We start from the raw sequence: 13,610 nt of genomic DNA, 5'->3' as shown, positions 1-13,610 counted from the left end.
TTGATTTTTTTTACATACTACTGTTTTCTACATGCCTGGGAAATTTACATGTTCTAACGGCGTGTGAATTCTACCACTTCAACACTACACAATCCACACTTGGTCATCCTGGTGGAGGAGAGAAGACCCATGCCCTGTTGAGGGTCAGAAAAGCAGGAGAATATGTATGGTGTAATTCATAATTTCTTTAATCTTTATACTCCGAAACCGGAGCATCCTTAGAAGATGTTGACTTTCCATTAAATAATAACAAAGTTAACATCTCTTGAGGATGCTCCGGTTTCGGAGTATAAACATTGAAGAAATTATAAATTACATCATACCGATTCTCCTACTTTTTGTCGAGTAGCAAATTTAGCTTTATTTTCATAATATGATGTTTCTCTATCTTCATGATTTCCGATCATGCTAATAATTATCAGATCGCAGTAGATTTATTACAAATCGTTGTTATACTTTATCACTAGGATATACTTTATAACAGATGATATTCACCCAACTTCTTGCAAGAAATCTAGTAAGTGCCGTTACATTTCATTAAATTTAATACGTGCGCTAATGATACCCTGCACATTCTTAATATCAATCTATTCCAGGTTAATTATTATCAGGATATGCACTGACGGTACAGTGACAAAACTGAACCTAGAGTCCTTTGAATAAGGGTCATAATATTATTATAAGCGCACCTTCATGTTTTACAGTTAAGATTTAGATCTTAACAGTGAACTAATACGATGTTAATGTGTTTCGTGATATTCAATTTAGCGGATGTAAGGCCGACACATTATGTTATCTCATAACAGATTATTGCAGTGCGAGATAGAATAAACCTTCGACTTAGCCCTTTTTAATTTTACCGCAACGTAGCCAGCATCTGGTTATTAGTTTGACCTATATTCTGACATATACTACATCATATGCGTGGTTGATAAGGTGGAATATCTACCCGTTACTTAAAGTTCAAATACTTGTCATGTTAGTTTTCCTATTAAGGTTAACTAGCCATACCTATTACTTCTTTCTTAAATCCATAAAAATGTTCTGAATGCGAAAGTGTGTCTGTTTTCTTGTTTATTTGTATGTTACCAATGTTCAGCTTTACCGTTGAAGCGATCCTTGAGAGCACGGGATACATTTTATTCCAGAAAAATAAAGCATTCTTGTGCTTATTTTAGGAACGGAATAAACGAGGACGACGTCCCTGACAAACAGCAACTATCAAATAATTTAGCATTGAATACATTATATCGCGTTGTTAATTGGTTGTGCCACAAAAATACAATCAAAATTACCATTTCCTTTCCCATCTCAACTTATTTTTTCATTTGAAACCAATTTGTGAATACTATGCAAATTACGTGGTAACGTTTTATAATTAACAATTAGATAATGCAATGAGCGCTTTTAATTTAATTTGATATTCATTTAAGATTATAGCGAGATTAGTCGAAACGCTTGTTATGTTGTTACTAACGGAATTTTAATCACACTTCACAATCGTGATTTGTGTGCAGGTGAATTCCGAAAAGATACACAATGCCGATCAACTTCCGATTACGGAACCTTAATTAGTTTTTGGGACTCCATCATTGTTACACAATCCGACAAATGATATTAAGTGTCGTCTTAATCATAAGTCTTAAATGTATCGTCTGGCCTGTTATAATACATGGCCCTATGTCAGGATGCAAGCTATCCTTTCGCAAAATTTCATTGAAATTCGTTATGTGTGTTTAACGAATGATTACCTATCATTCGTTAAATAAATAGACACGGTACAAATAAATAGACACGGTTTTGTTCTTATAATATTAATATGGTTTGTGTGTAAGGATAACTAACTACTCGTTTTAATAAGTATATGCTCACTATTTCATAACTTATATCTGACATGCAAAAACTACAAAGGACCTTACTGAGAAGTTTAAGCATATATTTGATTATTTCTTTTTAACATGTAAAATTAGATTTCTATCCAAGAATGAAGAACAATGCTATAACGTATGTGATTAAGCGTCTATCAAAGAATCTCAACGCTTATTTATTTTCACTTTCGATTATACTTTAATGAATAGAGAGGTCAGATGCACTAGTAAACTTTCGCCCGAAGCCTAACTAACAATGTTATCAAACATTACGTATGCATACTTAATGTGCTGATGCTATAACATTAACTTGTTCTTTTGTATCCTTTTTAACTCACGTAATAACATACTTAATATTTATTTTATTTTTACAGGTAAGCCATTTCACGATGCGTGTATGTATGGGTGTGTATCTTTTCTTTGTTTTTAACAACTTGTGTACTTACAAGTAGAATAGTAAACTCTTCTTAGCAAAAGCACAAATGGTATGGGAGTCGCAGATGCTTTTGTATCTTTTGCCATCCCAGAAATCATCCCAGAATTGCCATCAAGATCTAACTATGAAATATTCTTGCAATAGAATGTATTTATTCATTATTATATTTATTTATTACTATTTATAACTTACCTTCACATAGAGATTGCTTCTAAGTTTGGTTGCAACTGTATTTAACAATGTAAATTTTAATTTCAATAAATCACACCCTTAAAATACTTTCTAAATAAGCGATGTGCCGCTAAGCAAAACGAACGTGTACGTGTGAAAACATTTAACATGTTGACAACCGAAAGCATGACCTGCAAATTATAACGAGGCTTAGGGAGGTGTAGAAGTTAGATGCGACTCTAATGCGAATAAAAAAAAGATCATAGCGCAACTCTCTCTTTGATATACAGAGAACTTAATTTTGAAATAGTAACGGCCATGTTTTATAGTAGTAAAACAAGATTTTAGGGTAAAATAATGGTATTTGTAAAGCATACCACAGGAAAAACTGCTGCCGAGCTGATTTATCCACGTGCACTACAAATACTATGTGGGTACTATAAAAATTATTTTAAGACAAAAGTAAATCTAAATAGAAAATTGCTAAGCTATATATCTACCTTTTATAAATAAGCCACAATAACATATTTAAATTTAAGTCCTAGTCTATAAATCCTTACAAAAAATGTCATTATATTATCAAACTATCTCATATAAATAAGTCTAGCCCTTAACAGCTTGTTATTTACGAGATGATTTAAAACTAAAGTAGCTTGCCATTATTAGAATAAGTTAGGTAATGCTTTTTTGTTACCAATCAGAGTTAACGCGTAAGAAACCACAGGGAACAGCTAATATTTCATGAAACTGCTAGTTGAGTCGTAAGAAACACAATCATCTGTAGCGTCCTTTACAACATGAGAAATAAGAAGACAGAGATGGTGTTCTATTGAGAGTCACTGCAAGGAATACATTGCTTGCCTCTTCGTTAGAATTCGACCAAGATATGCATCATGCTTGACGAAGCGTATTCTTTAAAAGATCTGTCTGTACTTTTTCTACAGAACTAAATCATGATAAATATTTTTAAGTTCAGTAAGCTATTGTAGCGGTAAGTATAGGCATTGTTACTTATCGCACTATAAAGAATTAAGCATAGTCATCACAAGTGATAGAACATTTTTTGTTATAAAAAGAGACGAGACTGATTGTGAGGTCAAAGATGGAGTAGGTATACAAAATTGCCTTTTGACTTCATAATTCAAACTTTCACTTAAAAATCTTTTGTATGTAACTATCAAAAACAGAAATCTGACCTGATATTTAAGTATATTAATACAAGACTTTTACTGCATAGTTATAATTATTATTATTAAAAGACTAGTAATTAAATTGCGTGAATAATAGAAAAAGATAATTATATATATTTGACGAAAATGTTTTTTTAAAAATATATAATATACTCTCAATCTCTCAAAAATTTTGTGTGAATTTCACATCATATTCGTTTATTGAAACTTATTTCGTGATATTTGTATTTGCTGCAGTCTACTCGCTGCTCCAGATACATAAGTAATAGTATATTTCGCGATTTACCGAGAGTGAAAATGATTTCTTACAAGGCAAACTACCCAATTAACATACTTCTGTACTTTCTACTGCCATAAGCTACAGATGCCATTGAAAGATATAATTTACGACACAGCACATGCTTTGATAAGAACCAGGACATTGACTTAAATATTTACTATACTTTAAATATATTTCGAAGATAACAGTAACATACCAAACAATAAGAATAAGTTTTAGTAACAAGCAGTTCTTGATCGTTACGAGGGTCGTAAACGCTGCTAAGAGCTTCGAGAAACACGCACATAGCTTAGTAAAATAAACGTAGCAAAGTATTTCATTAACTTCAAGTTCTGACAAGTGAAGTGTTGATGCAGATATTAATTGTTAAAAATTCATAATGAATGAAAAAAGAAAAAATACTTGAAGCTTCGCTAATCTTTGTTATGATGCATGAAGCTCACTTAATTATTTTCTCTATAAGAAAAAAACTAAAGAGCAACTAAACAAACTGACTCTTGAAATAGAAATGCATCTATTTTTAGGATACAATAAGACCACTCTTCACACTGCGCTTTTTAATTACATGTTCTTACTTTTAATAATTCCATCATAATAATAACCGATATATTTTGGTAATAACAGCCACAGAGTATATAGTCAATGAAGCGATAAAAAACCATGACAAAAAGTGTGTTAGTAATTCAACACTTGGAAATGAATTAAATAACTCGTAGAATGTGAATTATAAATTTTATTGACATAACGGTATCACGGAACGAAAAAATTGCGTTCAAATTAGTAAAATAGAAATAATTTACCTGAAAAGGAATAATCGTAAAGAATTATTCTTGCATATTTATTTTTCCTAGAATAATTAATACCTGAAAAAGCAAAAATGGAGCTTCTTTATCGGAATCGAATGCACGTTGGAAAAACAATTTGTCAATTACTTTTACTACTACCGTTTCAATATTTTGTTTATGTGCACAATACAATACATATCGGGACAAGAATTGATTCCGTACACTTTCCACAATTAACCTGTTGGTTTCGCTTTCGACGATTACTTATATGTTTTGTTGAGTCAGCGTTGATTCGGGTAATAAATATTATTGATGCGATACAATAGGTATACATAGCTGAAAATCAATTCACGTGTATTGTGGTCAAATTTGAACTTTATAGTCTTTTGAACTGATTTTGTTGAACTTTTCAGTAATGTATAATATATCTCTAGGAATATAAACGTCCATTGCATGTTCCATAATCGCTTGAAAACTTAGCTTCATACAAACCACCTATCTTACTTTCAACCTTCCTTAGCTTTTTATATATACAATGCTATAGGTAATAGCTAAACTAAACCTTTTCTCGGTTGTGATGGTGAGCTGGAAGTTTTTGGGGTTTGCTAAGCCTTGGTGACTTAGCTTGCCTACACCATAAGAGTTTTAATAAACTTCTAACCATGTTCACTAAAGGTGACCATCAAATCATAATAGAGAGTCTTTGGCACATCGTTATCAATGACTATTGTCATGCTAATGCTGATACTTACTATTCCATGGAAAACTGACCTCAAAATGCACAAGTGGAACGCTTTAAAGATACATTGTGGTTGATTCCTACAAGATATATTTTCTATGTCGGTTTGTACAATAAAACTATTTGTTTAGCATCAAATTTAAATTTACTTGCATAACGCATTTTGAGAATTTACTTTAAATTTCGAAAAATTATTACTAACCTATAAACAACACTAAAAGAACTGAGAACGTCATAAAAAAAGGATGGATTATAAATAATTGACGTAATTGATGAATAAGACATTTTTCATGTGTGTTATTCTTTAAATATTTTATTTAAAGTTGATGCTCCCAAGATAATTCCTTTGTTTAATAGTTTTGCAACCATAATGTTTCTTGAAATAACATGAAATTACGTATCAAACAACACCAATTTTTTGTAAACAATCGTTTAACGCTAGCTTCATCAACTTCAACAACAATCTAACGAGCCCAAACTCGGTATGTCCTCGTTAGTTAAAGTAGAGATCGTATGATCACCTTCTGATATCATCAGATCGGCTCCGCAAGTAGTAATTTTTAAATGTTCTTATAAATATTGTGCTCTGAGCTTTCATATAATGTGGTTACTCATTGTGTTGCATGTCTTATGTTTACCGTCATCTAGTAACGGATACGTGGTTAGCCTCTATTATGCAACGGAGTTGAAAAAGTCCAAGAAACGCTATCTCTGCATAAACTAAACCTGCCTATCCTTTTCCAGAGCCCGGATAACTGTTTATTATTCCGCATATATGGTATAAGAGGTCTCCTGCAGCGTTTAGCTTTAGGGCATATATTTCATCCATGCAGGAAAGTGCCATAACAAATATTATAGAATTTTAACTGAACGGGACTCTGAACTCCAATAACCTAATATAGAATGTTAAATGCTTATTTCTTGCGTCCGTGGGAATTATCCGTATAATATTCTTTATTACGCACTCTACTTAGTTTTTTATACTCATATTAAGTAAAACCTCATTTTTAAAACAAAAGGCTTAGGAAAAACTTGTTTGCTGTTTACTGGTAGTTAGTAAATAAATAACACAAACCCATTTCTTGATTTTGCATCTACCTATCGATGACTGCATATAATTGACTTGTTGCTTCAACGAAACGACATTTATTTATATACATAATCATAAAGAGTCAGCGTCGTAAACAGGCTATTTAACGTCTTAATGCTGAGTACCAGCCTTGGTAGAACTTAATAAAAACAAGAAAAGATAATAAAAATAAATATCTAATAAAATATGAAGTAACAGATGGCCTTAAATTTATAGTAAATGTTGATACGGCCGTTGATGCATAATATAATACAGCGGATTACAATCTAGTTTTTTCCTTCATAGATCTGCTAAGTATGTAATCATGCTGATATATTTCCATTGATAGTACCCAATAAAAATAATAATAAAGTGAAAGCCATTTGAATTTGAACTACAATCATTTCATTGACCGAAGGAAAAATATAGAGTGGTATTAGTTCCATAAATCAGTGATCATTGATAAAACCCACAGTGCAGAATAGGTTAAAATAGTACTCAATACGGCGCATGCCATAAAACTGGAACCCAAGCTCACAGCGGGGATACGTCAAAGTTATTTCATGGCCGTTTCTGTCAAGAGAGTGATACTTTAGCAAGATTATTCGGAGATTTACTGTTAAACTAGCCAAGCCAGAGACTTGACAACTGTAACTCTATTTGCGTTAAGATTTTCCTAGTTATTTAGTAGTTTTGAAATAAAATATTATTTAATTTAGTGTTTTTTTTTAAATTATATTTAATTAACCTAAAAATTGCAAAATAGGTTTATTAGAAAAGTGCATGGACGCGGTCATGTAGCATTTTAGGTCGCTTTCAGTTTGTAAAGTGCTGAAATCGAATTTAGTGCATAGATCCGTACAATCTATGTTTTTTTATGATAAAAAAGGGTTAAACGAATAAGTCTGATCACATTCACAAAGTTAAAAGTCATTGTGTAACGAATGCAATAACAAACGGCCTTGAATTCAAAGTCAATGTCGGTCGACGCACGACGATGCACAAATTATCGCATCACACGGAAACCTGCCTCAATCATATCTACATATTTGAATGCGTGTGATAGGAAATGATTAACAGTAACTAGTTTCTGTTGAATTGCATGCCATTTGTAACCATGGATTTCCTGTTATCCACATAGTACTATCAGCCCGTTTTAAAATCGCTAATTCCTAAAGATACTAAACGGAAATCATTGAGGAGCTCTCCAATTGTTAGGTAAAACGAGAAAATTAGTTTGCAACTTTGGTCATAAAAGTGATCATAAAAATTCATCATGAAAATCTGATCATAAATTTTTTCAATACTTTTAAAAGTCTTTCTATAACAGAAGTATTCCCTTACTGTCATCATCGCATGAACCATGGACGGTCCACTGCTGAAAAAGTAACGCAGCCGTAAACAAGTTAAAAACTCTTTTAATCAGATACGTATTCGATTACCAGAATCGTTTTTCGATACTACCTAAATTGAATAAGATGCTTATATCTCTATTTAATCAAGAATGAAAGTAAATTTTAAATTGTTATAATAATATTGTCACGAAAAATAAATTCGTACAGTGTTGTATAATAAAATGTACTTTCAGAATCTAAAAGAAAAGCTTTACGTAATTATATTAGAGATCTTTGTCAGAGTTGAGACTAATCAATTATTTGTTTTATGCTCTTACTCAATCAGAAAAAGTTTATCGGACTAATAAAAGCAGATTATTGAGTGTGAGAAACAAATTAAATAATAAATTGATAAGTTATATAATCGGCATCACAGTTCTACTTGTTGGTATTTATTAGCATTCTTTAATCTTTTTCTTTATTCAAGTATTCTTAACCTATTGTTATGTAGTATTTGATCAAAAGTAAGTCGAGATAGCTCAGACACTGATTACATAATCGTTATACATGGTGAAATATTTTGACAGGTTAAGTTAAAATCAGTCTATTACCATTTTTAAAAAACTTGTCAAAGATCATTTTTTGTCTGCATCTGCGGATCTTTAACTTGCCTATTCCCTTCTGTTTTATTTGTGGTTTGACAATATTGTATATATTTATTTATTATTGATATTATTGATAATAATTAATATATACCTATATTAATTACATAGGTATATATTAATTATTATCACTATCTATATATTTTATTGTAAGTTTGTTATATGTACATATTATATTTGTATATATAGGTTTATGCATGTTTATTTGCAACACAGTACAGTTAAATGCACCACCTACCTCTCTTCTTGAGCTGTTTTTAACGTCTTTGGTTGCCTGGAAGAGATCGCTATGTAGCGATAAGGCCGCCAAATTGTATACCTTTTGTTAAATTTTTACTTTTTATTTGTTATGTTTATGTGGTGTACAATAAAAGTGTATTCATTCATTCATTCATACACAAAGGTTCACAAATGATTAACCAAAAAACTTTTTAAAAACTAATCAAATCACAAACGTCGTATTTTGCAAACTAATAATTTTACAAATATTCTATTCGCAAAAGTTTTATTTTGCAAATGTGCTGGTTGTTAAAATATTATTTTAAATTAATTATTTCACCTAATAATTCTTTTTTCAAATTCGCAATTTTACAAAACAGTAGAAGGAAAATTATTATTTGATAAATAGAACACAACGTGGCTGTAATTTTCTTTAAAGTCAAATCATTTATTTTATTATATATTTACCTGTAGTAAATATATCACAAAATATTTCGAGCAGATCACATAACAAAAATTTTCTCTCTCATTAAGAGGTTATGATTTCGTATTTTTTTTTATATATTTATGGGGGAAATAGATCAAGGGGGAAAGAAAAGATACCCAAGTGCGACAAAGGGCCCCAGTCGACGGAGCTCCTTTTTCTGGGTGGTTTAAAAAGAAATTACCACAAAGGGTAATGTCTTTTTCCCCTAACTTAACCTAACATAAACCATCCGAGTTTGATTGCCCAGAGTTGAGAACTCGCTTCGCTCGCTCTTGCACCAGGATACTCTGCGACTGTTTTAACGAAACCTTCACCCAGAAAAGTAAAACCTAAAACGGTTCTTTTTATCAACAAAAAAAATGCTGCATGGTGGAAATGCGATTTGCAATAAATACTTCATCTTTCGTTCCTCGTGCTATGAAAAATGCGTAAAATAATAGGCAAAAAGCAGGACAGTCTGTTTTGGAGCGATACATGCGTAGACTACATTGCCCATGTGTTTTTGAAATTATAAATTACACCATACAGATTTTCCTGCTTTTCTCGGGAGTATAAAAAATTAAGCTTAATTTTAATAATATGTCATGGAATTCCGAAAAGTTACGCCTGCTTCTATCCAATCCCATTTAAAGTAGTCGTGCTTAAGTCGTTCTGTTAAATTTATTACTAAAAAATTACTACAAATGCCATTCTTGTCGATACGTCTTGATAAAACATCTCGACAATATGCTTCGTCAGGCACATTCTTGGCATTGGAAGCAACACAGTATTAACTCGCATCTAACAATAGGGGTATTATTTTACTTGAATACTTTCCACTATAGTTTCTGTTTACGACTATTCTAACCTAGTTCTCGGATTGTACCTAACGTAGGTACTATACCCCTTTCTCTTCCAATCGTAAGATAGATACGGCTATCGACTTTCTACCTATAATGCGTACTGATTAATTATACACGATTAGTATTGGATTCGGGTTCAACAAATTGTAACATTTCATTGCTACAACTAAGTTTGATAGCTTATATTATTGGTTTTACATAAAACTGTGACATCCGGCTTTGTTTGTAGCAGGCTTCTTTTTAAACCAGGCTTACAGCCAGACATTAACAACTTACATGTGACAGGGTAATTTGGTAAATAACTAGGTACATATGAACAAATTTTCATAATTATATGCTGCAAAATGTTAAATTCTAGCAGCAACAGTACTGGTTATTATAATTTTGAAGAAGTTCCTCTCAGGACTTAGTGCTAATGTTTAATGTTACATTAGCATTGAGTCGTGACGTCGTGACGTTTTTGTTTAATTTTAAAAGTCCATGATGAAACTTTACGTGAATTTTGTTGTTGTAGGTTCCATTTTCGTAGGTAGCCTTAAAATAAAAAAAATGTAGCCTTAAGCCTTCCTTATTGTTGAAAAAAGTCCGATGTAGCTGCAACATTGGGAGGCCTGTTTTGGTCACATGTATCGAAATGCAGTTTAGGACAATGTAACAAGGCTTTATTAAAGCTTTTCTTTCTTTTATTTTGTTAATTATTTAAGACAAAAACAGACGCTCAAGCTAGATAAAGAATACATTAAAAAAGATCGCTCATTAGTCAGTCACCACATATAACAATCTGACAACAAGCACCTGCAAAATTTATTGCATATGCGTATAATAATACCTACTTAAGTTAATATGCAAAATCTATTTTCGTCCAAGTGCTTAGTGCGTGTTCACGTTGACTTGCGAATCAACAAAGCGATAGCGATAGCGTCGGCGATAGCGTCGGCGATAGCGTTAGCGACAGCGTCGGTGACAGGTACAGCGATACTATTAAAACCAGAAATTCATATACAAATCCCTCGTGCACTATGCAAGAGTGGCATCTAGTTCACTGTTAACGACTACCTCTTGGTAATGAGCACTGTGGTATAAGTTAGAGGTCCTGGTTTCAACCCGAAGAGAGGTAATTGCGGATTTAAAATTTCTAAATTTTCACTGGTCTCATCTGGTAGCAGGCTTCGGCCGTGATCCGTTCGAGAAATTATCATTCTGGTACTCGTTCTGGTAAGAAGCCGCTTGGAAACCAGCTTGTGGTATTGCTTTAATTTAACTGCCCTACCCCTGACGGGTTAGCCTGCTACAATCTCAGACAGTATCATCTCTTACGGAGATTGTAGTAAAAAGCTTACTTATGTCTAAAAAAGACAAGACTCTATTATTTATGCCAAGAAATTCTATCTCTAAACTTTGTCCATAATTTTTACGATTGTTAAACTTATGAAACCATATTGTAGAAATGTATTCTTCGACGTTAAAACCATGAATTAGAGAATTTAAGTTCCTTTATGGCATCTCTAACATAGAAGACTTGTATCTTCTATTTTAATATATTTTAGAGAAAGTTTTAATACATTTATTATAACATAACTATTTTTTTTTGTCGAAGTTTGCAGACACCGCACTGTTGACCACAAGTAACTAATGAGAAGAAAGTACCGCCTTCTACGTGATTAGACCTTTTTTTGCATAATTTCCACCGGCTCAACTTTTAAAATAAAAAAAAATCAGGTCATTTCCAAATTGTAATTAACATGCCTAAGGAAAACAATGAATTAGAAAAATCGATCAGACACGATTTCATTCACCTTAATCTTCAGCCATGCCAAGTATTAAGGTTTAGATTAAAATAAATGAGATAACTGGTTTTTCTGTCATTTTATAATAATCTATACCACGGCTGGCTAGATCGATCTGTCGATAGACGCTCGTAGTGTACATACGTCAGGAAAGAAACTCTTGTGATTTTCAAAATCTCTTTTATAATAAATCATCTTCATAATGTTATGTACGTATTATTTGACGGCCGATTGGCGCAGTTTGCAGCGACCCTGCTCTCTGTGTACAAGGCCATGGGTTCGATTCCCACAACTGGAAAATGTTTGTGTGATGAGCATGAATGTTTTTCAGTGTATGGGTGTTTATATGTATATTATAAGCATTTATGTATATTATTCATAAAAATATTCATCAGTCATCTCAGTGCCCATAACACAAGCTACGCTTACTTTGGGGCTAGGTGGCTATGTGTGTATTGTAGTAGTATATTTATTTATTTATTTATTGACTGCACAAAGTAATTTCGAAACAGCGTTTTTCTTTTAAACAAAAGGTTTTTTACTTATTTTTTTTATGTAAACATTGAAGATAAATTGCTCCACATGATATGGACTACTTTTACACTCCACATATATATATTTTTTAATTACATTTTAAAAATTGTGTAACTGTCTTGATTTGAACCTTTAACTTTAAACGTCAGTACCAATTTTTTTATATAAAACTTTTCTGTTTATATTGTTGATCACGGTGAAAATTTTGTTGCAAACTTTATTGTTACAGTTAAGAGAGCTATCTAAGGAAGTTGCAAACCTTTTAATACAGTTATTTTTCGTACAGTTTTTGTGTTAGATAGTAAATTACTAAAACATTACTTTCAGTGTCTATTATTACAAAAAGATCGAAGAAATAATCTATCGTTTTCCGTAGCCATGAAATTAATTTTTCTTATAGCACTGCATGGTATTTGCACAAAGTACGCTTGGTGGTACGCTTAATGATCGAATGTAATGTAGTATTTTACTCAGCCCTTGCTTCCTTTTTTTTCGAATATGCCTAATGGATTCTATTGAAGTTTTTGTATTGTTTGGTAATAATAGAGTATGCATGATGGATTGTATTCGACACTTCAATGAGTTTTTTTTTATTTTAGGTATGGTGATTTATACTATTGTTTTTTTTCTAAATCTCTCGGTTCTAAGTCATTAGCTGGAACAGTAAATTTCCATTTCATAAAAACGACAGTAAAAAATACTTATTTTTAAATGAAGTCATTGCATGGGATATGGAATATGAAGTTATAAAAATCAAATTCTACTAAAATGTCTTTTGCCAATTTAATTTCAATGCCATATATAGGTTTAAGTCATTCTTCTTTCTACGAAATCTTTGTTAATATGGCAATAATCCAATTGGGGTTTCAGTCCATTCCTTACACCATTGAGATTTCGATCATGAATAACAATTAAGTAAAGATTAATTGCTTTACTAACATCAAATTCCAATTATATTCAGCTCATTGGTCGGATCTAACACGTTTTTACATTTAATTAATAATTGCTTCTTCAATTTGCAATGGTAATGTGGGAATTCGGATCGATTAATGCAATCTTCGCAACCTTTCTCTACGAGCACAATGGATGAACTTTGTTCACGCACTGTTACACTTACGCATACGCTTAAAAGCGCAAACTGTTCGCACTAAGTGCTTGCTGAAATTACTATTCAAAATCGACAGATTTAACTAACAGTTAAACTGCA

The 13,610-nt window shown here is 31.9% G+C and overlaps 2 protein-coding genes across 2 annotated transcripts in view; one reads left to right on the top strand and one right to left on the bottom strand.

Moving 5' to 3' along the window:
- LOC120632539 (elongation factor-like GTPase 1) overlaps positions 1–13,610 on the top strand; it is a 160,641-nt gene that overhangs the window by 71,632 nt on the left and 75,399 nt on the right. The window lies entirely within an intron of this gene.
- LOC120632540 (protein esc1) overlaps positions 1–13,610 on the bottom strand; it is a 75,603-nt gene that overhangs the window by 61,097 nt on the left and 896 nt on the right. The window lies entirely within an intron of this gene.

This window comes from Pararge aegeria, chromosome 20 (assembly GCF_905163445.1).
Source record: "Pararge aegeria chromosome 20, ilParAegt1.1, whole genome shotgun sequence".
Taxonomy (NCBI): domain Eukaryota; kingdom Metazoa; phylum Arthropoda; class Insecta; order Lepidoptera; family Nymphalidae; genus Pararge; species Pararge aegeria.
Note: the sequence above shows the minus strand (reverse complement) of the source record. Positions and strands in the feature narration are given on the sequence as shown.